Genomic DNA, 22,319 nt, shown 5'->3' with positions numbered 1-22,319 from the left:
ACTGGATACAGTTAAGCATCCTGCTTTGAAGGCAAAAGCCTCGTTCTTTCCCGTCATGCCGAAAACCTCTCCTTCTAAAATTCTAAAACCTGCTTCCTTAGTATTCTTTATCAACTCCTGAGGAATAAAATTCCAAATTAAGGACTTCTTTGGGTTTCCAGGCCAACATATAAGGAACTTGGACTTCAATTCTTCCACCCACACACAGGAGAAAATATGAACAAACTGAAAATCAACAACTCTTCTTAGATCAATCAGAAAACTGACATCCTAGGGCAAACTGCTACCCCCCCACCCCCAAATGGAAGAGACAGACAGGTAGACAAAGAATCACACCTTGCTGGAGCTGAAGATCAGGAGAAGAAAACTCTGCAGGAACCAGTACTGGGTTCCTTTTACCTAGTTTATCACGTCAAACTTGCAACAAAAAATAACAAAGCATACTAAGAGACAAAAAATGGAACAAAACAAAAAATGACACGGGTTGAAGAGACAGGGCAAACATCAGAACCAAACTCACATGTGGCAGAGATGTTGGAATTAGCAGACTGGGAATTTAAAATGACTATGATTCGTATTCCAAGGGCTCTAATGGAAAAAGTAGACAACATGCAAGAACAGATTGGCAGATTGGGAATGGAAGCAGTGAGATGGAAACTCCAAGAAAGAATCAAAAGGGAAGGCTAGAGATCAAAACGCCATGACAGGAATGAAGAACGCCTTTGATGGACTCATCAATAAACTGGACTCGGCCGAGGAAAGAATCAATGAGCTTGAAGGCATCAATAGAAACTTCAAAAACTGACGTTCAAAGAGGAAAAAGAATGAAAAAGATAGAACAAAATACTGAAGGGCTGTAGGACAGTAACAGAAGGTGTTATGTACGTGTATTAGGATTACCAAATTAAAGACTTCCTCTCTCATCTATTCATAACAACACCACTTACATAGCCACGTCACTCTACCCTGCAAAACCCAGAGCTGAACTAAGAAACCATGTTTTTGCTTGTAACTCCTAACATTGCCATACCTTATTAAATTATCTCTGTTTAAACAATGAAAGACTTCCCGAGGGATGTGTGAGAATTTGAGGCAGCGGAAAGGGGCTTACCTGGTTTCTCTGTCACCTCTTTGGACTCGTTAAACTGGGCTTGAAGTGACTTCCGTCTTCTCCCATCTTCTGCCCGAATCTCCTACTCCTCAAAAGACAGCTCGTTCAAACCACTGGACTGTGACCAGGGGACTGGACTGGTCACTGGATTGTGACCAGTGAGCTGATATTTCTTCATGGTATCAACTGGAAAGTCATATCCCGTTTCCAGTGGAGCTTTGTCTGGAGCTGGAGAAAAATTGGACCAGAGAGTTTGGAGTAGCATGTGGAGAGGTAACTTCCTTGCTGTCACTTCAAGGTCACAGGCTTGAGGTCTGCTGACTATACTGATTTCTCCTGTTCCATCACTTTCTCTTTATTTTAATCACCTTCATTATAAATGTCCTCATAAAAGGCCTGCCACCTTCCATCCTCGTTGCTACCCTCCCCCAGTCCCATCTGCATCCTACTTAGGATTCTTCAGTAGCATTCTTCTCGAGAGGGACATTCAAAGCCATCTATGACCTAGTGAGTGGATCTCTCGTTGCACCCCCCTGGCCTTCTCCTTTCTCACCAGCCACCATGTTCGTACAACACTGAGCTGTTTGTAGTTATCACAACCCAAGTCATTTTACTTCCTTGTCCTTACGTATGCTGCTCCCTCTGCTAGAAAGATTTCTCCCCACTCTTGGGCTACATGCTCTAAGATTCAGCTCAAGTGCCCCCTCCACCAGGAAGTCTTCCCTGAGAAGCCAGTCCAGGTTTCATGCCTCTCCTAGTTTCTCCCCCATAACACAGGCAGACCTCTGCTATGCCACTTCCCTGGACTACCATCGCTTTCCTAGTCACCTTCAAGTGCCTGGGGGGCAAGAATTGTGTCCCTTTCTCTAAGCTTATTATCTAGTACAATATATGGAACACGGTTTGTTACATGAATAAAAGTATGAAATAGTTGACAGAATGTAAAACTCTCAAAAATATGTTGTGAAAAGAAGGTGAATGTGGATCATGAGGGAGAAGAAAAGAAAAAGAAGAAAAGTAAAGCAGAAAAGAAAGTAGGCAGGAAAGTTCTGTGTACTGTTTTAAACATAATAATTGGAGGAATTAACATTTCAGTCCTGGTTCAGACTGTTAAGGAAATACAGTTTAAGAAATGCTTTTTGAAATGCATTTTTGAAAAACCTTAAAGATAAGAATCAGTAGAGCTTAAAACGAAATACATCTTTCAAAACGCTAAATCCACTTGTCAAGCCAGAAAGCAAAGAAAACATAAAAAGGTGGAAAGCACAGAAAAAGATGACAGAACAAAGATCAAACATAGGAGTTGTATCAATAAAAGCAAATGGATCAAGCTTTTCTATTAAAAGACAAAACCAATGGGGTCAAAACCCCAAACCTGAGTATGTACTGTCTACAATTTACATACCTAAAATAAAATGATCCAAACAGACTAAGATAAAAGCATGGGAAAAGACATGGCTGAAATATTAAAAAGGAAAAATATGGAAAATGGAAGTTACCATATTAATAGAAGACAAAGTAAAAAAATCTAAGGTAAAAGACATTATGGGAGACAAAGTTTTTTGTTTTACTTTTTAATTTATTTAATGTTTTAATCAAAAAAAGTTAAGCATGGGCACAGTCTAAATTTTTTTTTTACTTCTCATATAACAAATATGTCAGGTCCTTATCCCTCATCCCCATCCAACATTCTAAAGGCAATATTTTTCAGTTCTTTTGGCTGTTTCTTATATGTAAGAAACGTGTTAAAATTAATGGACATAAACAGACCTCAGTTGATCAATGATATTAGCTTCTTATATTGCCAGCAAAGGATTTTTTTATACCCATTTTACTCTGCTCTCATTCTTCTGTTGTAGTTATGTCACAATTTGGAGGTTTGTCCATATCCACTATCATATCAGTTAGGAATGTGCTTGGCTGCAAGTAACAGAAAACACACCTAGCAATGGCTTTCAGGCAGTCAAAAGCTGATGTGGTGGTTTTAAGATGTCCTTAGGGACCCAGGCTTTTTTAATTTTTCTGTTCTCCCATTTTAGGCTCATAGTTTTTGTCCTCATGGTCACAAGACAGCTGCTACACCTCCAATGTTGCACCCATGTTTCAGGGAGGGAAAAAAAAAGGAAGGAAGAAGGGAAGCCAGAGGAGAAAAAAAAAAAGTTTCCTAGGAACACTTAGCTCATGTCTCATTAGCAGGCTCTGTGTCACACACCTCCAACTGCAAGGTAATCTAACATTGCAAGAGTTTTTAGATAGGCACATTGCTGCCTGAACAAAATTGAGGTTTGGAATCAAGGAAGAAAGGAGTGTAGACACTGGCAAGGTAACCAACAGTGTGTATCACTGTTGTTTTTATTATTATCTCTATGTAAATAGTGCTAATGGCTTAACCAGTAATTGTCATAACTATTTTCTTTCTTGTACATCTTTTTGTTTTGCCTGGAGTCAGAGCTTGCCTCATTATTTTTCATTTGCTTAAGGTTGTTTTTTCCCTTCAACTTGTGGCTAACTTTTCCCATAAATACCAAAAGCTCTGTAAGATATCTCTCATGTGCTTACAGCCATCAGATAATCTATCATTTCGAACCTCTTTCAGGAGACATCACTACTTGAGACCTCCATCCTTCTGCTCCATCTCTAGGTTTGAAGCCACACTGTCAGCTGGGACATCCCTCCATCCCCTTTCCCCACTTTTCTGAGTCCTTGGTCTTTCATTTTCTTGAATTACTATCTAATTTTGTTGGAGTATATCCCTTAGTTGCTTTCTGGAAGGAAAAAAAGAGAAAAAGACGTATGCTAGTTTATATATATATTGTTTTAGACTTTTGCATTCCTACCCTGACACTTAATTGCAAATCTTGCCAATCTAGAATTCTAGGTTGGATTTCGTTTCTCTCCAATTTTTAAAGTCTTTGCCGCATTGCTCTTTTGAAGTCCAGTGCCATTCTGATCACTGATTTTTGCTTGTGCCCTGTTTCTCACCCCACCTTTCATGTTTTTAGGTTCTTCTCTTTATCTCAGTATTCTGAAATTTCACTATTGTGTGTACTGATGTATTTTATCACCCACTGTGCTGAGCATCTGGTAGGAAGTAATCTGGAACCGTTTATCCTTCAGTTCTGGGACGGTTAGTTTTATTGTTCCTTTAATAATATCTTCCCCTACATTTTCTTGATTTTTGTTTTCAGAAATTGTGACAAAATTAGGAATTGGATTCTTTCCTTTTGTCTATTTCTTTATAATTTTAAGCTAAGTTCCTGAAGAATTTTCTGCTTTGTTTTCCAAACGCTACTGAACTTTTCGTCATGGTTTTCACTTTTTTTTTTTTTTTTTTTTTTGGCGGTACGCGGGCCTCTCACTGTTGTGGCCTCTCCCGTTGCGGAGCACAGGCTCTGGACATGCAGGCCCAGCGGCCATGGCTCACGGGCCCAACCGCTCCGTGGCATGTGGGATCCTCCCAGACCGGGGCACGAACCCGTGTCCCCTGCATCGGCAGGCGGACTCTCAACCACTGCACCACCAGGGAAGCCCGGTTTTCACATTTTTAATTTCCAAAGGCTGCTTCTTCTTTGCTGATCGCTGCTCCCTGTCCCCTTTATAAACAGGTTTGTTTCATAGAGGCACAATATTTTACTATTTCTGAGGATACTAATTACAGTTTTTTTAAAGTTTAAAGAAATTAAACTTTAAAACTGCATTATTTTCACTTCTGCTGATTTTGTTTTGATTCCTCTCTTTTGTATCAGGAGCCGTCTTCGGAGGTCTCATGATTCTCTGCTGTTCATATTTAAGAGTGAAGCACTGAAAAACTAATTGAAACCTACATCCATGGAAGTTATTGATTTCACTGTATGGGAAACAAGTGGCCACCTAGCTTTTCCTTTGGGAATCGAATGTCAATGTGGGTAGGTCTTTTCTTTGGCTGTGTGTAGAAGGATTTGGTTTCTCCAGCCTCCCTCCCAGAATTCTGTGGCTGATAGGAAATGTTCTCATCATTCTATGAACAGACTTTGAAACCTTATTCCCCTATGTTCGGACCACCATCTCACCTGGCCCTACTCTATGGTCAATGTATCTGAGTTTAAAGGCTCTCAGGTGCAATTTTTGAAAAAGTATTTTTCTCTTGCTTTATACTGGGGATAATTGCTGACTATATAGGATAGTGGTAGGCAGGGTAGGGGACATTGGATCTAATTGCTTCTTGTAAAGACTTTCAAATAACCCTCTGGTTGTCAACGTTACCTCACCCCTGGTTTCTTTGGTACTTGCCTTCTCTAATTCCGAAGGTTTTCCAGCTCTCAGCCAGGCAATATTTCCTGCTTCTCACCAGTTTCTCCTCTGCCATAAGTGGGATAAACCTTTCTCTCATTGCTAAGCCATTTACAAGTCATCCATTCATGCTCCCTTTTCATGTAACAATATTGTTTGGGGTTGTACAAGTCTTCTGCTTTCATCAAAGATGGAATTTGGGTTTCAGTTTCTCCTTGTTGTTTGGAATGATTTTGAAAAGAAATGAAAACGAAGCCACCTTTTCTCTATGATTTTAAAACTGGAAGCCTTATTTTGTTTTGACAAAAGTTACAACTCACAGAGAATGTGTCGCTGATAGCAAACTTTTATCTGGGCAAAATGCTGCATCAAAATAAGTAAAAACAAAATATTTGCTATTCATGGAGAAATTGACAGAATTAGAATGGTGGTGAGGAAGGTATTATACTTCTTTAAATCTTCAACAGATCAAAAGGCAAAAATAGGGAGGTTGAAGATCTGAATAATGTAATTAATTCATTTGATTTAAAAGATATGTTTCACGAAAGATCCTGAATAGCCAAAGCAATCTTGAGAAAGAAAAATGGAGCTGGAGGAATCAGGCTCCCACACTTCAGACTATACTACAAAGCTACAGTAATCAAGACAGTATGGTACTGGCACAAAAACAGAAATATAGATCAATGGAACAGAGTAGAAAGCCCAGAGATAAACCCACGCACATATGGTCACCTTATCTTTGATAAAGGAGGCAAGAATATACAATGGAGAAAAGACAGCCTCTTCAATAAGTGGTGCTGGGAAAACTGGACAGCTACATGTAAAAGAATGAAATTAGAACACTCCCTAACACCATACACAAAAATAAGCTCAAAATGGATGAAAGAGCTAAATGTAAGGCTAGACACTGTAACACTCATAGAGGAAAACATAGGCAGAACACTCTATGACATAAACCACAGCAAGTCTTTTTTGACCCACCTCCTAGAGAAATGGAAATAAAAACAAAAATAAAAAGTGGCACCTAATGAAACTTAAAAGTTTTGCATAGCAAAGGAAACCATAAACAAGACAAAAAGACAACCCTCAGAATGGGAGAAAATATTTGCAAGTGAAGCAACTGACAAAGGATTAACCTGCAAAATTTACAAGCAGCTCATGCAACTCAATATCAAAAAACAAACAACCCAATCCAAAAATGGGCAGAAGACCTAAACAGACATTTCTCCAAAGAAGATATACAGATCACCAACAAACACATGAAAGAATGCTCAACATCACTAATAATTAGAGAAATGCAAATCAAAACTACAATGAGGTTTCACCTCACACCAGTCAGAATGGCCATCATCAAAAAATCTACAAACAATAAATGCTGGAGAGACTGTGGAGAAAAGGGAACCCTCCTACACTGTTGGTGGGAATGTAAATTGATACAGCCACTATGGAGAACAGTATGGAGGTTCCTTAAAAAACTAAAAATAGAACTACCATATGACCCAGCAATCCCACTACTGGGCATATACCCTGAGAGAACCATAATTCAAAAAGAGACATGTACCACAATGTTCATTGCAACACTATTTACAATAGCCAGGACATGGAAGCAACCTAAGTGTCCATTGACAGATGAATGGATAAAGAAGATGTGGTATATATACACAATGGAATATTACTCAGCCATAAAAAGAAACGAAATTGAGTTATTTGTAGTGAGGTGGATGGACCTAGAGTCTGTCATACAGAGTGAAGTAAGTCAGAAAGAGAAAAACAGATACCGTATGCTAACACATATATATGGAATCTAAAAAAAAAAAAAAATGGTTCTGAAGAACCTAGGGGCAGGACAGGAATAAAGACGCAGAGGTAGGGAATGGACTTGAGGACACAGGGAGGGGGAAGGGGAAGCTGGGACGAAGTGAGAGAGTGGCATGGACATATATACACTACCAAATGTAAAATAGATAGCTAGTGGGAAGCAGCTGCATAGCACAGGGAGATCAGCTCGGTGCTTTGTGACCACCTAGAGGAGTGGGATAGGGAGGGTGGGAGGGAGACGCAAGAGGGAGGAGATATGGGGATGTATGTATGTGTATAGCTGATTCACTTTGTTGTAGGGCAGAGGCTAACACACCATTGTGAAGCAATTATACTCCAATAAAGATGGTAAAAAAAAAAAATCAAAACTGCCAGGAGTAAAAGAAAAGTAGCCAAGGGACTTCCCTGGTGGTCCAGTGTTTAAGACTTCACCTTCCAATGCAGGGGGTGTGGGTTCGATCCCTGGTTGGGGAACTAGGATCCCACATGCCTCACAGCCAAAAAAAAAAAAAAACCAAAACATAAAATAGAAGCAATATTGTAACAAATTCAATAAAGACTTTAAAAATGGTCCACATCAAAAATATCTTTAAGAAAAGTAGCCAAAAGAATAATTTCTTGATTAGATTTGGAAATGGTAACATGTATGTAGTATATAATGCATATATTTATAAAATATCTACCTACAGGCATATATATTATATATATAAAATGCATACATATATATTATATATGTGTGTTTATATAATGTGCATATGGTATGTATACATATATTAGTCTGTGTTTTAAAAAATTGGGGTATAAATTACACACAGTGCAATTTTAAAATCTTGATGAATTATTTTTTGTTGAGGTGTGGTTGATTTGCAATGTTGTGTTAGTTTCTGGTGTACGGCAGGGTGATTCAGTTATACATATACATATATATCTATAATTTTTCAGATTCTTTTCCATTATAGGTTAATGGAAGATACTGAATATAGTTCCCTGTGCTATACAGTAAATAAATAAATGATAAAAGATATGTTTCAAACTCTGTACTTCACAGAGAATAACAAGAAACAAAATACAAACCTCAGTGATGGATCCACGACCACATGAGAATGTGTGTCATGATGAAGTTGGCATTTCAGATCAGTAAATAAGGGGTAGATTATTCAACAAATGGTGTTGGGAAAACTGGCAAATGATCTGGAAATAAAGAGAAAGAGACTAATGACTTTGGTCTTTTAGTTATTGCTGCCAATTCTTGGCAGGCGGTTGGACTACTGGGGTTTTCCCCAGAGTCCTCGTTCCCTGGTCTTTTGCATGCCACTATAGGGTACTTTCTAGGCATTCCAAAGAATAATCAGAATTAAGCCATTTGACTTCCTCGGGTGACTTAAATGGCTGTGCTATTGTGAAAGCCAAGAGGTCCTTCATACTTTGCCCTTCTTAGGTGATTGCCTTGCATGCATTTGATAGCATGGAACTAACTGCACATTGGATTCTTCCACCATGAGTTTGGAGGGGCTAGTGCATGGGCTGAGAAGGTTGGGAATCCCACATTACTGAGCAAAGGTAGCTTTCTATTGTCAAGCCATCATAAAGCCCTCTAATGCTGTCTGAGGACTCTCGTGGGGCTCCTCCAGCTATTCCACTGACTTCTGAATGCTCCAGGCTTTGAAAAGGCCTTCCAGAGAGCCTGCCTTCTTTCTGCATGCCCTCTCCCCCCATCCAGAAGGGATGTGCAAAATATTTATCAACTTTCATTGTGTCATTGGCACCATGAATGATGGAATATCCATCAGTCTAGAAACTAGGTGTAATTAACCAGCCAGACCTGTGCACAGTAGGTGAACATCAGCTCTTTCTGTACTAGAGACAGTCCTCCTACAATTCTCCCAGGAGCATTTCCCCCGAACTTCATTTTGTTTGAGGTGTTATAGTCTCTTTTAATTTTTTCCTCCTTTATCCCTTTGAATTTATTGTATGGTTGTCCTTGCCTTCTCTGACATGTCTGCCTGATAATAATTTTCCCAGTTTGATTTACTATGCAAGTCTCTTGAGCCAGTACATTTCCGGAGGGGGCAGATGCCTCTACTGGCAGAATAGAGAGGGGTGTGGCCAGGCACATCTCCAGTGGCTTCCCCATTTTGGAAGCATCTTTCCCTTGCTTTTCCTAAGCTAGAGTTCTCTGCGAACAGGGCTTTCTCTCTTCCCCGTTACTCAAAATCCTCTCCCATTTGATTATACCACCATCTCTTAACCCTGAGTACCCATCTGGATGTTCTGTGCTCTGATGGCTGAAGAGCAAAGAGGATAAAAGTGAAGGATCCCACAGGAGATTCACAGCCAAGCCCGGACGTGGCCAGTACTCCTTCTGCCCACACTTCACTGGCCAGAACTCAATAGCGCGTCCTCTGACCACTGTCAGGAAGGCTGGGAAATATCATTTAACTTATTGACAGAAGGAAGAAGTGGGTTCATGAGCATCTCATCAGCCTCTGCCTCACTATTTTCTCCATCCTGCGGGATGTGGTACATGTTCTAAGTTGGAGACCAATCTGTGATAGTTCTTCTTTCCTTTTTATGTAAAGGAGCATTTCCATTGGAGTAGCCATGTTCTTCTTTTAGGCCGCTTGTCCTTAAACCTTGAGATGCATTGGAATTGCCTGGAGAGGCTTGTTAAAAACGCACATTCCTGGCGCCACCTCCAGGAAATTCCCTTTTTCCATGAAAGTTTGGAAATAATGTCAGCCAGAACGCGACAAAAGTTTTCAAAAGTTGCACTGGCCAAAATGTTAATGGTGGTTGTCTTTGGATGATGGGTGATTTTCTTTTTCTTTCTCTTTGTACTTTCTAAGTTGTCTGATATGAACATGTGTTATTCGTATAAATAGGAAGAGGAGAGGCTAATTTTTTAAAGTTAATGGACGCACCTTTCTTGTCAAGGCACTAACTTGACACAGTACTAGTGTCAACTAGTACACAGTACTCTTCTCTTTTTAAAAAAAATCCGTAAAACAATTTTAGCAGCTTTACTGAGGTATAATTTGCACTCCATAAATATGCCCCTTGTAAGTCGCCAATTTTTAATACATTTATAGAGCTGTGCAACCATAACCTAATTCAGATGTAGAACATTTCCATCATCTGAAAAGGTTCCTGCCTGCCCGTTTGCAGTCAACCCTCACTCCCACCTCAGCCCAGGTAATCATCGATCTTCATTCTATGTAGATTTGCTTTTCCTGGGTATTTCATGTAAACTGAATCATGCAATGTGTGGTCCTTTATATCTGACATCTTTCACTTACCATAGTGCTTTTGAGGTTCAGCCATGTTGTGACTTGTGTCGGTAGTTTCTTCCTTTTGATTGCCAAATAGTATTCCAGTGTATGACTACATAATATTGTGTTTCTCCATGCACCAGCTGATGGACATTTGGACTGTTTCTACTTTGGGGCTTTTATGAGTAATGCTTCTGTGAACATATGCCTACAAGTCTTTGTAGAGATATATCATTTTGTTTCTCTTGAGTGGACAGTTAGGAACTGAACAGACAGATCTTTTAGGAAGTTTAAATTTAACTTGTAAAGAAACGGCCGAACTCTTTTCCAAGTGGTTATATCATTATGCATTCCCACCAGTAGTGCTTTAAGATTTCAGTTTCTCCACAATCTCTCCAACACTTGGTATGTTCAGTCTTTTGGATTTTAGCTATTTTAGTAGGTGTATAGTTGTATCTCATTGTAGCTTTAATATGCATTTCCCTAATGACTAATTGTGTCGAGCAACATTTCATGTGTTTATTAACCATTCATATAGTTTCTTTGATGAATTGTCTATTTAATTACCCATTTTTAATTGGGTTGTTTGTCTCCTGATTGAATTATGGGAGTTCCTTATATTCTGGAGATAAACCATTTTTTCAGGTATGTAATTTGCCAATATTTTCTCTCATTCTGTGATTTTTTCTAACTTTCTAAACAATGTCTTTTCAGAGAAGACTTTTTAATGTTTAGTGAAATCCAATTTATTAATTTTTATCTTATGAATTATGCTTTTGATGGCCTATTTAAGAAATCTTTGCTTAACCAAAGTTATAAGATTTCTCCTGTTTTTTCTTCAAAGGCTTTTATAGATTTAGCTCTTAAATGTAGGATTATAATCCATTTTGAATTGATTTTTGTTTATTATCTAAGTTTAGCTAAGTTTAGCTTTTAAAAAAGTTTAAGTTTAGCTTTTAAAAAAATATATCTAAGTTTAGCTTTTAAAAAAATATATTGGATCTAAGTTTAGCTTTTAAAAAAATATATTGATATCCAATTGTCCCAACATACTTGTTGAAAAAACCATCCTCAAAAAGAAAACACAGGGCTTCCCTGGTGGCGCAGTGGTTGAGAGTCCGCCTGCTGATGCAGGGGACACGGGTTCGTGTCCCAGTCCGGGAAGATCCCACATACCGCGGAGCAGCTGGGCCCGTGAGCCATGGCCGCTGAGCCTGCGCGTCCGGAGCCTGTGCTCCGCAACGGGAGAGGCCACAACAGTGAGAGGCCCGCATACCGCAAAAAAAAAAAAACAACGAAAAGAAAACACAAAACATTGGGATAAAATATACATAGCAGAAAATTTACAATTTTGGCTAAAATTTTGAGTGCAAAATTTTCTTAGTGTACTTTTAGTATAGGTTGTTTTTTTTTTTTTTAGCGTGGTTCATTGGCATTAAGTGCATTCACACTGGGAGTTCCCTGGTGGTCCAGTGGTTAGGGCTCAGTGCTTTCACTGCCATGGGCCTGGGTTTGATCCCTGGTCAGGGAACTAAGATCCCACAAGCTGCACAGTGCAGCCAAAAAATAAATTAAAAACAAAAAAAGTGCATTCACATTGTGCAACCGTCACCACCATCCACCTCCAGAGCTATTTTCATCCTCCAAAACTGAAACTCTGTACTCATTAAAAACCATAACTCCCCATTTCCCCTCTCCTCCAACCCCTGGCAACCACTATTCCACTTTCTGCCTCTATGAATTTGACTATTATAGGTACCTCATATTAGTGAGACCATGTGATATTTGTCCTTTTGCGATTGACTTGTTTCACTTAGCATAATATCTTCAAGGTTCATCCATGTTGTAGCATGTGTCAGAATTTCCTTCCTTTTTATGGCTGAATAATATTTCATTGTATGTATAGCACATAGTTTATCTATTCATCTGTTGATGGACACTTGGGTTGCTTCCAATTTGAGGTTATTGTGAATAATGCTGCTATGAAATAGGTGTACAAATATCTGAGTCCTTGCTTTCAATTCTTTTGAGTATATACCCAGAAATGAAATTGTTAGATCATCTGGTAATTCTATTTTTATGTTTTTGAGGCACCATTATATTGTTTTCCATCACAGCTACATCATTTTACATTCCCATCGGCAGTGTTCCAACACATCCTCACCAACACTTGTTATTTTCCATTCTTTTTTAAATATTCAGGTCATCCTGACGGACCTGATTTAAAAAACATTATTTTTGGCTCCCTCATTTTTAGAACACTTTTTCACATGGCTTTGAGAAGTCCAAATGGCTGTATTTCTTACTACCTGCTGGCCATCCTTCTTAGTCTCTTTGGATGTATTCCCCTCTTCCCCCTGACCTAGCACTTTAGACTTCCTCTATGCTCCATCCTTACACCCTAAAGAATTTTAAAAATCAAAACCCATAAATACTGTATCACTTATATGTGGAATCTAAGAAATACAACAAACTAGTGAATATAATATAAAAGAAGCAGGCTCACATGTTTAGAGAACAAACTAGTGGTTACCAGTGGGGAGAGGGAAGGGGGGAGGGGCAACATAGGGGTAGGGAAGTAAGAGGTACAAACTATTAGGTATAAAATAAGCTACAAGGATATATTGCACCACATGGGGAATACAGCCAATGGTTTATAATAACTATAAATGGAGTATAACCTTTAAGCGTTGTGAATCATTATATTGAACACCTGTAACTTATGTAATATTGTACAGCAACTATACTTCAATAAAATAAATTAAAACCCATAATTTTAATTATGAACACATCCTGAATTTACTTGACAAACTCTCCAGTCCCAATCTTCACCCCAAATTCTAAATGTGAATATACAGCTACCCGAACAACACTTCTACTTTCACCCCTAATAAGCTGCTGAGAGCTGAGATATCCAAAGCATATTCTTAATTTTCGCCCCAGTTCTGTTGGGCACCCCCACAGTAAAGGCAACATCATTTACCCATTTACTCAGGACACATATCTTGGATTGTCTTTCACTCAGACCCTCATCCCATTCAACAGAAAATCCTTCTAACCTACTTCAAACACATCCTGAATCCAACCACATCTCACATTCTGCACCACTGGCATCTCAGTGCATGCCATGTTAACATGACACACAGACCTGTAACATCCTCCTACTGGTGTCCCTGCTGCTCCTCTCCCCTCTTCCCCCCCTACGGGGAGAACTCCCCACACAGAAGCCAGCACAATCCTTTGAAAACATTGACCAACCACATTCCCCCTGCTCTCAATCCTCCAATGGCTTCCCTTGACCCAAGAGCATTCAAAATCCTTACCACGGCCCTCAAGGCTTACAGGATCTCAGCTCTGGCTGCTTGTCTGGTCTTGTTTCTCACCATTCCTGCTCATGGCGTGTGGCCACACTGGCCTCCTTGTCCCTCCTTGAACGTATCAAGGCCTTGGCCCCTGCTGTTCCCGTTCCTGGCACGCTGTTTCCCTAGATATTTGCAGAGCCCCCTCCATCACTTCAGTCTGGTCTCTGAACACACTTCATGTCCCCAAAGAGGCTTTTCCTGATTAGCCCTTATAAACAGTCACCCTGTCCCATCCTGCACTATCATTTTACTTCTGCTTTATCTTCCATCCCAGCTCTTATCATTATCTGACCCAACACTGTATAATTATGGGTCTGTTTTCTCCCAGTCTTATCCCATGACAGCACAGACATTGTTTTTTCTGTTTATTTCTCTATTCCCCAGCACCTAGAATAGTGCTTAGTCCCTGAAGATTTTATATTATCTTTTTAAAAACTAAAGGGAATTCCCTGGTGCTCCAGTGGTTAGGAATCGGCGCTTTCACTGCCATAGCCCGGGTTCAATCCCTGGTTGGGGAACTAAGATCCCGCAAGCCGTGTGGCACGGCCAAATAAATAAATATAAATTTTAAAAAGAAAAAAAGAAAAAATTTGAGGCTCCCAAGTAGATTTCTCTAGGAATCAGTATTAATAAAAGATTTCCCTCTTTTTGTTGAATGCAGAGCTCTTACTTTCTGGTTACATATTCAATAATTATCATACAAAATGTCAGTCTAAGCCCAGTGTCCTGACATTCTAAACTCCTTTCTCTGTTAGTACTTGAAAAATCTCCCTGAGTACATCGCTTTGCTCGTTCTTCCCACTTGAAGTCATCAACAGGGCAGCCCTGGTTTCCAAGCCTCTACCTCGATCTGTTCTCAGGCACAGCATCGGTGCCCTGCAGTGGGAGATGGAGAAATCCCAGGAGTGTTGCTACATCAGGAGACTGGCTTCATTATTATGCATCCCCAGTAAATCCTAAGCATGACTTATGAGACTCCTTTTAGGGTGATTAAAAGAAAGAAAGAAACTAATGAGAAGATCACACACTTCATTTGTAGCAAACATTTCAGGCAGTTTTCTTCCAAGATGTTTATAAAAGAAACCCAGGGGAGTGAAATGGGTCTCTACATCTTGATACCCTGAGTCAGAAAATTCAAGAGACCATGTATTGACATCTTAGAGGAGAATGAGGGATGTCCAGTGGAGTTGAAACATAGTAATGAATGGTGTGTGGCGGACGGTAGTGTGTGTGTGTGTGTGTGTGCATGTGCGTGTTGGGTGGAGAGCTGATGTTGGGGAAAGATGAGAATGAGGGTGGGCGGTGGCCAGGCAGTAAAGCATCTACTAGAATCTTCAGTGGTGAACTGTTGAAGGATTTTAAGCAAGGACATGCTTTAATGAAACTTGCACTTTGGGAAGATCCTTCCAGTTGCAGCGTGGAGATAGAGGGCCACACCAGAGACATCAAAACCAGTGACAAGGCCATGGTATTTCAGGGGAGACATAAAGGTAGCAATGAGGACAGAAAGACATATATTAAAGTGGTAGAAATGACTTCATATCCTGGAATTCCAAGGTGCAGAAAGACATTTGAAAGGATTCCAACCTCCGAAGAGTAGCACATTGGCCTCCCTTGGAGAGATACGCAGAAGATGGAGAATTACAGCTTTATTTATTTATTTTTTGACTGGTTAGCTAGTGAAATTACATCTTTGTTTCAAGATTTTTTAAACAATTTTTATTGGAGTGTAGTTGCTTTACAATGTTGTGTTAGTTTCTACTGTACAGCAAAGTGAATCGGCTATACGTACACATACATCCCCTCCTTTTTGGATTTCCTTCCCAGTTAGGTCACCCACAGAGCACTGAGTAGAGTTCCCTGTGCTATATCATAGGTTCTCATTAGTTATCTACTTTATACACAGTAGTGTATATGTGTCAATCCCAATCTCACCATTCCTCCCACCACCACCCCTTCCCCCCTTGGTGTCCATATGTTTGTTCTCTACGTCTGTGTCTCTATTTCTGCTTTGCAAATAAGATCATCTATACCATTTTTCTAGATTCCACATATATGCATTAATATACGATATTTATTTTCTCTTTCTGGCTTACGAGAATTATAGCTTTAGATCTTTAGTTACCTCTGCAAACTCTAAGAACTTTCTCAGGGCACTAAGGTCTACTCTCTGCAGATAAGATGAGCAGAGAATAGGTTCTCCTTAGGTTCTGATGATATGGACAGGCCTGTGTGGCCCCCTCAGGACCGTGACCTATTAAAAGAGCTTTCCAGCAGGAGACAGAAAGTGGAGTTTTCCAAACCTACTCAGTAAACCTTGTTCTCACCAATTTTCCTCAACCGTAGTAATGAGGGCAGTAAGCCAGGGAGAGATGGATGCCAGGAGAATCCTTTAGCATCCTGCCAAGCAAAGCAGTGGACCAACTTTGAGATGACAAAACGTTAGATGCAGACAGGTCACTGTGCTATCAGAAGCCCGGCTGCAAGCCCACCATGGCGCCTCTTCCAGAAGCAACACACAAGCCCAGTCTCCGCCAGGGCCAGACCCGGGACCTTGCACGGATCTCCGTCTGAGCTGCGATTTCCTGCCAACCAGTCTTTCCTAGCATGTGCCTGCTGGAATAATCTGTCCCAAACCCACACGCTGGAGGCTACTGAGTTGTTTTCTTTTTAAGAGCGGAACTTCATGCCAGACAGCAGCCCTATGCGACTATTCTCCATCTGCCGACTCTTCTCCACCAACCACCAACAGATTCTTCTCCATCTTCCTCTGCTCTGCTCTGTATCACATATCGTCCCAGGCTCCCTTCACCTTTCTCTGCTCTGCTCTGTGTCCCATATCGCCCAGGCTCTCTTTCCATATGGTTTCTGATTGGGTTCAACTGATAGGAAATTTGGGCAAGAGGTTGGAAACCGGAGGAAAGGGAGGTCAGGATACGTCTTCCCTTCATCCTCCCATCTCGGGCACTTCAACTTCGGCTTCCCTCCACGACTGCAGCCCCCCAGGTGGTCGCTCCTCTACTGTTCCAACTCCTATGGGCTCTGCGAACAAACTTCCTCCCCATGTTGGCTTCAGCCCCAGGGATGGCCATGGCTTCTCTCTGCTGCTGGTGTCTGGGTATCTCCGCATCCCTTTTTGTCTCCCAAACCCAGGCTAGCTCTCTGGGAGTGGCCTCTTCATGTATTTCTCTTCATCTGAACCATCTGCAGTGAATTCGACTTCCTGCAGAGACTCTGACAGAGTACAGTTGCCATGAACCATGCTTGTCACCCGCAGAGTCCGTGCTGCTTCCCGTCCTGTTGAACTTGGGCAGTGTGGAAACTACGGCTTAGTACTGCAACTCATGTTGGGATTCACATGCTTTCTTCTGGGCGTCCACCTATATAGGTTTGTCTTAATCCCTTAAAAATACACACATGCGTACTTGGCGATTCCTCGGCGGTTTTGATCATTTCTTGGCTAAAAGGACTGGCCTCAGAGAGGTCTTCATAATTTCCCTTTTGAATCTGAGATGGACTCCCCAGTCCCCTCTCAAGCCACATATTTATTTTCCTCTACCACGTGTCGAAAAGTTGAACATCTGTGGCGATGATGCAGTTCTGCTCTCTTCTAGGGTGAAGATTTAGTCTGAGATGAACTGGGAGGTTGCACCCTAACCTGAGCTATTCAGAAAAGTGTCCCCAAATGGAACTCAGATCCCGACTGGGAACGCCCTGCCTGAGCAACTGACCGAGGTGTCTGTCTTGCTTGTGTCAACGGGGTATAGAAGTCAGACCCTAACCAGCTTCCACAAGAAATTTCATCAGCCCTAACATGCCATGATTCTTACAGACTTAACTAGTTTCAGTGAGTCACAGAAAGCAGTAGCATCCCATTGTGCCCACATTCTGCCCCTCAGTCATCTTCTTTCTTCTGCATAACTTCTTCCTCCCAATTTCTCCCCAGAGGCTCACGATTGCCCTTCCTAAAGCAGAGTAACTTCCCTCTGCTGAAGATTTAGCGCTTGTCTTAGATCGGGTTTCCTGGATGGAGCTCTGAGACAGAGAAGTTGTATGCAGGCTTTTTAGCGAGTAGCCTTGGGACACACAGAAGAGTGAGAAAAGAAGGAGGCAGTGGTCAGGAGGAGATCGAAAGAAAGGAAAGGGGCTAAATTCCTCGCTGACAAGGAGTCAGTAGCAACTGTTGCATTATTCAAGTTTAAACTTCAGGAAATCCAGGTTTTAAGTGATTCTCAAAAGACTTAGAAGTGGCTACCGGTAGAAGGAAATAGACAGTATGGCTTCCACATGAGGCGAAGGACAGCAAATTAAAGACAACACAGATGATCCTAAAGATCACCTTGTTCAAACTGCAGCACGCGTGCAAATCACCCGGGATCTTTTTAAATGCAGATTCTGACTCAGTAAGTCTGGGGCAGGGCCTGAGACTCTGCATTTCTAACTAACTTCAGGCGATGCTGCTGACCTGCAGCCACACTTGTGGGAAGACACTGATGACGACAGTGAGATCACATACCCGCGATCTCTGCAAACCCTGCTCGATGCACTAGACTTCTCTGAGTCCCCAGACGCACTCCGCAGTGTCCTACCTCTACGCCTTGGGTCACACTGGCTCTCCTATTGGGAATGACTTTCTAGGCACTGCCTCCACTGTCAGAATTCTACCAAGTGACCCAGGGCAAGGTCTATTCAATTCATACTTGCCCATAAAGCCTCCCTGATCCCCTAAGCTAACTGATCCCTTCTTTCACTAGAACCTTGCCTTACGGAACTGCCCACATTCTACCACATCTCAAGCTGTCTGTGCACAAACCTGTCCTAGTTTGCTCAGGAATGTAAGGATCTCAAGGTAGGAGTTCTGTAATCTTCAACACTGTTCACTCATAATACCAAATACAGGGCTTCATTAATATGCAATGTTCTACATCGTTAGTTGAATTAAGTTGAGAAAGACTGAAGGCATTGGCGAGAAGTATATGGAAGCAGGGAAAACTTGAAGTGTCTTCTCCAGTGATAACTTTTTTGGCTACTTGATCTATTATTGACCCTGAGGTCTCTCGGGAGAATTGGCTACTTAAGGTGGTAAATCTACAGCCAACTGATAAAAGCAGACAGTTTGTCCTGCATGCCAACCAGTCCCTGAACCCGCCGATATGCAGAATGTCGGGGGTGGGGGTGGGGGGAGGAGCATTCTGCTGATTGACTGATTTCCCCATCTTGAAACCATTTGTTTGGCTTGATTATATACATACACAATAAATATCCGTCCACAAAGCATCAACTTCCTTAAAATTTATGAGTTATTTCTTCTGTTCCCTTACTAACACATTTTCATTTTTCTCTGTCCTCAGTTTCTGGGACAAATCTAAGCCTATATTTAAAAAGAGCTGAAAAATGAAAACAAACAGCCCAAGATATGAAAGCCATTCAAATGAATGCAGAGTTTATTTTCATTACATTTAATCAGACTACTTGGGGACGGATGCTATTACATCAACTGATGACAGGGGAGAAGGCTATTTAACCTCTATTTTGTTCTTTTCTCTTCTCCATTAGGGAAATTATCTTCAAATCAGGAAGGCTAGACTAACCATGAGTATGAGATGGCTAAAGTCCCAAATAGGAAGAAAGCCACCTAGAGGACCCATCATCAGACTCAGTGAATCCAAGGGACTCACGCCTTAGAAACTGCAGCCTCGAAACCAAAAGCATGTGCAGATGTTACTGAAGAATCAATACTTTCTCTGAACAATTATGATGGATGAGGTAGGTGACAGAACGTCGAGAATGTGTAAACACTGACCTGGTTTTTTTTGGGAAATGGGAGAAACTGAAATCTTTAAAATAGACATCTGCTCCCCAACAAAATCTCATAATGGATTATTTACATGTAATTCATTCCTTACATTACAATTATTTGTGAGCTGCGGTTAAAGAAATTGAAAATAACTGAGAATCAGAATAGGATCCCTTTAGAATTAGGCAAAACAAACCTCCTTTTCCTTTGAGTAGAATCCCTGGTCTGGAAAATCAAGGAACTAAAAGATCAAATACCTGTTATCTCAGGAAAAGATGTAGCGTAGATTTGATTATGTTTCGGGGGCTGATAAACTCAACCAAACGCACTGCTGGTCAAGGAGCAATGTCAAAAGTCTCTAGGAACATATCACGGGGCTCTGTTTTTTACCCATTTCTGTTGAGCACATACCGAATGGTGAATTTTCGGAGGCATGTTGCAAGGTGGCCTCCCACGGCCCACTCCTGGCCTTTGCTTTTACAACTTCAGGTCATCCATTAGTTCTTGCTTAAATATTAACTCTCTGACTGTGACCCTCCCCGCGATTGCTGAAGCCCCCCCCATTCATACGCTTTCGTTGCATTATGCAATGTCTAGAACCTCCGGGTTTTGCAAAACTTTCGCAAGATTCCGTTTCTTTATCAAACACCTTTCATCACTTCTTCAGATTCTCTTTTCTTAGGACTGGTGGGTTTACCAGGATGATAGACTGGCAGTGCTAACACTGAGGAAGTCCTGGGTGAACTGGGGTGAGTTTGTCACTCTAACCTGAGGAATCCTTGCCTCTTCATTTGCTGTTTTAAAAAACCAGTAAAGGGGGCTTCCCTGGTGGCGCAGTGGTTGAGAGTCCGCCTGCCAATGCAGGGGACACGGGTTCATGCCCCGGTCCGGGAAGATCCCACGTGCTGCGGAGCGGCTGGGCCCGTGAGCCACAACTACTGACAAAAATAAGTTCTCCTTATTTTTTTGATTTGTTTTTCATGGTGCCTGTCTTTGCACAATGAAACCACCTGCACATCTTATATTGAGGAAGCTGCCATAGAGAAGTCTGTCTTCAAAACACACTTTGGTTAGTAGAGTTAAGCAGAGATGCTGCTTGGCCTATGTGACACCCTGGGTTCCCTTCTAATGCCTGATAATCCACATTTTGCATAACTGCCCAAACCATTAAGACCACATCTTTCTTCCTTGGTCTCAGCAACTTTCCAATCGACTGTGGATCAGAAAAGTTTTAAGTGACTTATCAGATTCCTGGTAACAGTGCCTGAGGCAACCCTCAAGGCCACTTAAGATTCGGGTCACCAATGCCAGTGTGTGTGCTGGGAGGCGGGGTTCCTACAACAAGCAGTTCTCCGACACCAGTTGTGTGTTCTACAATTCAGCCCAGTTCTGACACTGTCTACCTGGAGATGGCGTCAGATCCCACAGCTCAGCCCTACCTGAACCATAACCTGCCAAGGGCATGAGAGCTGAACCCCGCCTCTCCCACCGCCCCCCTCTTTCGGGAATATTTATTACAGGCCTGTTTCGTGCCCGGAGCTCTGCTGGTTGTAAAGGGTCCTCTGAAGGACACCTGGAGACTTTCAGGTGTAATTCGGGGATTTTGGAGGTCTTTAAAAAAATTTTTTTTCTCTTTGATCTGATGCCACTCTCGGTGGATTAATGAGGGATTGTTTGGAGAAGCACCACCACTAATATACTAGTATAGATAGATGATAGGTAGACAGATAGAATATAGAAGATAGATAGCTTTCTCTCTATGTAACTCCATAACTCTCTCTCTGGTCTGTCTCTATAGATATACCCACACCAGAGGCATGGCATGAATCTGGTCAAATACAAGCATGAGCTGGGCCCACGAGAATGAACAGAAACCCACAGCAGTTCTTGCGGCCTCTGAGCTGGGAGGGGTGGGCGTCTGCAGAAGCCGGACCCAGATCAGGGGGCTGAGCACCCACCCTTGGCCCAGGAGCCGGAGACGCTGCCGGAGGGGCCAGGGAGGGAGGAGTAGCTGCGACTGTGGCCTCCCACAGATGAGGCGAGAGGGCAGAGCAGCGACAGCAGGTGGAAGCCTCCACGTGGCTGCCGTTCCTCCTCCGCCCTGTGTGGGCTCTGTGAGCCCATCCTCAGAAACACCCGGGAAGAGGAGTTCTCGGGAATACTGTGCAGCCTCACCAAGCTGCCACGTCCCCGAGCCTCCAGGCTTCGTGAGCTACAGGGACGTATCTATGTGACAGAGAATGGGAAGACCTGATTTTTGCAGGTAGAGGATGTTCTAATCAGATAATTGGCCCTTCCAGCTCTTGTCTTTTTTCAAAAACGAAGGGCTACAGCCTCCAATTAAAATCAGCTAACATTTCGTGAGTGCTTGCTATGTGCCAGGCACTGGTCTGAGCATCTTCTATGTAACAGCCTCCTCGCTGGCCTCCCTGCCTCCACTCTCGGGCCCCTACAACCCATCCTCCACACAGTGGTTTTAAAACATCAATCGGATCATGTAACTCCACTGCTAAAATCCTCCGATGGCCTCCCTTTACGCCTGAAACAAAGTCCAGGCCGTTTCCCCTGGTGCCAGGAGCTCTGGCCCTGTCTCCTTCTGCAACCCCATCTCTTTCCATGGAAACCCCCTCCATCCAGCCTCATCGGGTTTTCCCTGTGTCTCAGAACACGAGGCTCACTGCTAATGTTTCGTT

The 22,319-nt window shown here is 41.9% G+C and overlaps 1 long non-coding RNA gene across 1 annotated transcript in view; it reads right to left on the bottom strand.

Moving 5' to 3' along the window:
- Positions 1-314: 314 nt before the first annotated feature.
- The window catches only part of LOC113633085 (uncharacterized), a 35,035-nt gene continuing 13,030 nt past the window's right edge, over positions 315-22,319 (bottom strand). The window contains exons 2-3 of the long non-coding RNA XR_003438052.1: positions 8,273-8,389; positions 315-1,339 (exon numbers count right to left, since the gene is read on the bottom strand). This is a non-coding gene — a long non-coding RNA (uncharacterized LOC113633085). The remainder of the gene's footprint in view (positions 1,340-8,272; positions 8,390-22,319) is intronic.

The sequence above is a fragment of the Aethalodelphis obliquidens genome, unplaced genomic scaffold (genome assembly GCF_003676395.1).
Source record: "Aethalodelphis obliquidens isolate GAN/ISIS:26980383/991018 unplaced genomic scaffold, ASM367639v1 scaffold38, whole genome shotgun sequence".
Classification (NCBI taxonomy): domain Eukaryota; kingdom Metazoa; phylum Chordata; class Mammalia; order Artiodactyla; family Delphinidae; genus Aethalodelphis; species Aethalodelphis obliquidens.
The sequence above is the reverse complement of the archived record's forward strand: the minus strand, read 5'-3'. Positions and strand labels throughout refer to the sequence as shown.